The sequence below is a fragment of the Aethalodelphis obliquidens genome, unplaced genomic scaffold (assembly GCF_003676395.1).
Source record: "Aethalodelphis obliquidens isolate GAN/ISIS:26980383/991018 unplaced genomic scaffold, ASM367639v1 scaffold36, whole genome shotgun sequence".
Taxonomy (NCBI): Eukaryota; Metazoa; Chordata; class Mammalia; order Artiodactyla; family Delphinidae; genus Aethalodelphis; species Aethalodelphis obliquidens.
The window spans coordinates 16613712-16618604 of NW_020837980.1; positions in this window are offsets into that span (position 1 = coordinate 16613712).

Consider the following 4893-nt stretch of genomic DNA (forward strand, 5'->3'; position numbering starts at 1 on the left):
TTAGAATCAGGATTTGTGACGGCATTGACAAGTTAAAATAAAGGGGCTAAGGATGCATACATGTAAGGTCCTAAAAGTGAACTTGCACTCATAATGAATAGTGGCTTGTGGAAGACCGTCTGCTCCATAAATGTTTTTTATCAGCTAGCATCATTAAATAAATAAATAAAAGTGAGCTTGCTAAATCTACTTCAAATGTACAGTTGCATAGGATCAGTGATATCTGACTTAATAATAGAAGTTCATGTCCGAATGACTCTATGATTTCTAATATGTACAAATTCAGCAAGTGAAAAAAGTTGACATATTTACACAGAAAAGCTGCTTCACCTCAGGTTGCATCAGTGAAAGAAAGCATTCAGAACAAAAGAAGCCTTTCGCCCCATTGATTAGATACATGTGTGGTGTCCTATTGCCATATTTACAGGAGTCATTGACTTACTGGAATTTAGAAAGAGGACGATGGCCAGGATGATAGTCTGAGGAACAGTCGAGTCAGAATGTTAAGTCTGGAAAGGGAAACCTGAAAGAACAGACAGCATCTTCAAATACTAGAAAAGAACAGAGGCAGTGGAGGGTGTGTGTGTGGGATTTGGCCCCCAGAGATGAGAAGTTATTTAAAACAATAGTGAATGGATTGGAATTAGATGAAACTGATGTAATAATATGTGTTATTTGATATGTTATTACATTTGGGGTAAGGTAGACAAACATTTTCCCCTCTAGTCAAACAAAACACTAATGATTGAGAAATGTGATGTATGTTTGTACCCTTCATTGTTAATGTAAGAAGATTTGTAACATGTCTTAGAGCAGGGGGAGAGCAAATTTCTGTTAGCATAAGGACGGAGTTATGAATTTTATAGAATAAGATTAATATTATGATTATGATATTAACTTTTCAAGTAGAAGATTGGAGTTTTTCAAAGAAAATTCATCTTTAAATTGGTGACATAGATTTGACTTTAAATATTCATAGAACCTAGGAGGAAAATGGCTGTAGCATGGACGATTTTTTATTCTCATCATATCCATGACAAAATAGCTTACTCTTCCCACCTCTCAAAGACCAGCAATGGACAGGAAACCCAGATTTCACCTCTCTGAGAAGGGATACCTGGGTGGAGGAGAAAGGCCATCGATTTTTAGTAGAGGACAAAAGCCTCAAATTCTTCCAGATGCCATCAGGACTGAGAGTTCTGGAAGTTAATTATATTTCTAGGGAGTGGTTTGTGATCCCAGAGTAATAGGAGACTGGATAAGAGCCTTTATCTTTGGTGGGGTTATAGGTTAAAAGAAAACTTCAGGAGGCAGACTTCTGAGCCACTGGAAGCATTTACTCACTGTGACCATCAGGGAAGAGTAAAGTTCATCCTCCCTGAATTACACCCTTCTGCCTTGAGTAGTAGAGACATGTCATACAGGAAATAAAAGGAAAGGGCCGACCACACAGGAAACAGATGTAAACTTGGTAAAAGCCCTCTGATTCATTGCACCTTAATGAACAGGTGTAAAGAAAAAATTATTGAATATAAAACTGTTATACCAAAAGAGAAGTATCTTAATTTCTAAGGAGTCTGGGAGCTAACGTGAGTGTGGAACTAAATTTACCACTACTAATCCATGGAATGCAGAGAGTTGCTATTGTAGGTCAGAAACCTCAGTCTACTTAGCAAGTTTGATGTACGTGAGAAACAAGCAGTACTTGCATCAAAACGCGTGCTAGGGCTTCCCTGGTGGCGCAGTGGTTGAGAGTCCGCCTGCTGATGCAGAGGACACGGGTTTGTGCCCCGGTCCGGGAGGATCCCACGTGCCGCGGAGTGGCTGGGCCCATGAGCCATGGCCGCTGAGCCTACGCATCCGGAGCCTGTGCTCCGCAACGGGAGAGGCCATGGCAGTGAGAGGCCCGTGTACTGCAAAAACAAACAAACAAACAAACAAACAAAACACGTGCTGAAGTGGGGAACGTGCAGAAAATGAAGGAACACAGCTCAAGAGAAAACTTTATATCATGGAAAATATTTGCCCAAAATATCATGTTATCACACACATACATGCACACACACACACACACACACACACACACACACACACACTTTTTAAACCCCTGTAGACAAAGAATGTCCTGCCATATCAGTAAACAAAGAATGTTGACGCCATCAAGCGGTCAGCCTCTGCAGCAACCCCAGACGGTGCACCCTGAGGGGATTCAGGATGGAGAAAACAGGATTCTGGCCCTAGATAGTTAACGTGTATATCAAAGGAACAATTTCAGTAAACCCAGACTCTTGCACCTTCCCACACATAGAAAAGCACTAAATTCATTAACTTGAGATATCTGGTTTTCTTTAATTAGCAGTAATCTTTTGATGATCCGACTACCTGGTGGTTTTTTTTTTTTTTGGCAAAGGCTCCTATATATCCTGGCTCTTCCCTTAACTCTTTGGAGTGGTCCCTCAGAGCAATCTGAGGAGACTGTCTCCTGGGCTTAAGTCCTCTGTAAGTCCGCCAAATAAAACATCATTCTCAACTCTTAGGTTGTGCGTGTGTTTTTCAGTTAACACCCCAAATAGAAATGTCTGAAACCTCACTGAAATGAAACTGCTTAGCTGCTCATGTCTCAGTGCTGCCCTTTCCTGCTCTTTCTCCTGGTTCTGCCATCCTCAGCTTCCCACAGATGAACTCCCTCATTCCACCTCTGAAAAACCCAGAACTGCCCTTTTCCCTACTGCCACACATGGGCCCCTTGGAGGGACCCAGGGCCCAGGGTCCTGGTGTTGGTTGCAGGTCCTCTCTGCTACTCTGTCCATCCAGGAACTTCTCTCAAGAGTTATCTGCGGGCTTCCCTGGTGGTGCAGTGGTTAAGAGTCCGCCTGCCGATGCAGGGGACACGGGTTCGTGCCCCAGTCCAGGAAGATCCCACATGCCGCGGAGCGGCTGGGCCCGTGAGCCATGGCCACGGAGCCTGCACATCCGGAGCCTGTGCTCTGCAACGGGAGAGGCCACAACAGTGAGAGGCCCAAAAAAAAAAAAAAAAAGAGTTATCTGGGATCATGGACCCTCCCTAGAAATAGAACTAACTTTCAATACCTTCAATCCCAACTAGGTCTTCAAAATTTTGTATAAAATAAATACACTACAAGAATATGTTGTACAACACAGTATTTTATAACTATAAGTAGAATATAACCTTTAAAAATTATGAATCTCTATGTCGTACACCCAAAGTATATAATATTGTACATAAACTATATCTCAATTAAAAAAGACACCCATTTCACCTTTACGGCTCTGGAGCTATTTCAGGACCTGGAAACAAAAGATGCTTCATAGGTCTTATCACTCAGGAAATTCCAAAGGTTTTAAGAGCTGTGTGCCAGTAACCATGGACCAGACCAAATATATATTTATTATAAATCACAGTATCACAGGAACATACATGGCAGAAGTTACTCTGTCAAGAATGTTGAGAAGGAGATTCACACTGGGTGAAAGACGATTACAAAGTTCTGTCCCAACACTAAGGTACTATGCTTTAAAAAAAAAAAAAAGTGGAAATGAGAAAGGTTAGATAACTTGCTTCATAATGGAGCAATTGAACAATTGTTATAAAATATATTGAAACAATGGATGCTAGTGTCTCCTGAGAACAGTACACCACTTCTGTGATTTCCCTGCCAAAACCGCATAACCTGAATCTAATCATCAGGAAATAACAGACAAACCTCAATTGAGAGACATTCTACAAAAAAACAAAATACAAAATAACCATTTCGAAAATGTCAAGGTCAAAAAGCAAAATAAATACTGAGTAAATGTTCCAGTTTATAGGACCAAAAGCACTTGACAACTAAGTGCAAATTGTGATCCTGGAAAACATCTATAAAGAGCATTATAGGAACAGTTGATGAAACTTGTATATGGACTCTGGATTACAGAATAGTGTTGCACAAATCTTAAGTTTCTTGCTATTGGTAACTGTACTGTGGTCGTGTAAGTGAATGTCCTTGTCATTGGGAAATAAATTCTGAGGTATTTAAGGGTAAAGTGTGCAAAATAGTTCTCCCCAAAATGTGTCACTTTGGCACGTGGGTTATTTTGAATTGAAGGCAACAGCGACCGGCAGACTCGAGGAAACCTTTTACCTCTCTTCACTGCCTGAAAGAATTTAAATAGGGCCCTGACAGAAAGAGAGCTATCACCAGAGATAACTTTTTATCTCTTTGGCAGCGCAAACATCTAAGTACCAAACATCTGCGCTTCTCATCTTCCTGTGATTTGCCCTCCTCCCCTTTGAAGCCCCAGGGCCATAGCCCATTCCTTAGCCAGAATGGCATACAAGCCTCAATTACCTGACTGCCATTGGATTTCATATTTTTTATGGGAATCCCACACATACGAAATTAAATTTGTTTTTCTCCTGTTACTTTGTCTTACTTACAGCAGTTTAATTTTCAGATGACCAGCCAAAGACCCTATAAGGGAGGAAGGGAAAAATTTCTGCCCCTACAGGTGTTAAATTAATTAAACAAGGAGGCCATGAGACTGAGGTGGTGCTAGTACCTTGGCAGCCTATGCAAACAAGCCAAAACCTAAGTCTGTACTGGCCTCAAGGTGGAGCAATCAAAACCCAAGGACTACTCATCACAAACAGCCAATGAGGCTTTTCCAAATATGACCGATGCTAAGCTACAGCCAATCAAACAATTTCCTTGCCTTGCTTTCATCTTTTCTCTCTCTGTCTCTCCCCAGCTCCTCTCAGTGGAGCATCCCTAACCACTTCTGTTTGGCAACTGCCCAATCTGAGTTGATTTTTGCTCAAACTCCTAAAATGTTTTAATATGCCTCAGTTTATCGATTAACAAAGGGCATGATGTCTGCAAATTATTCTCA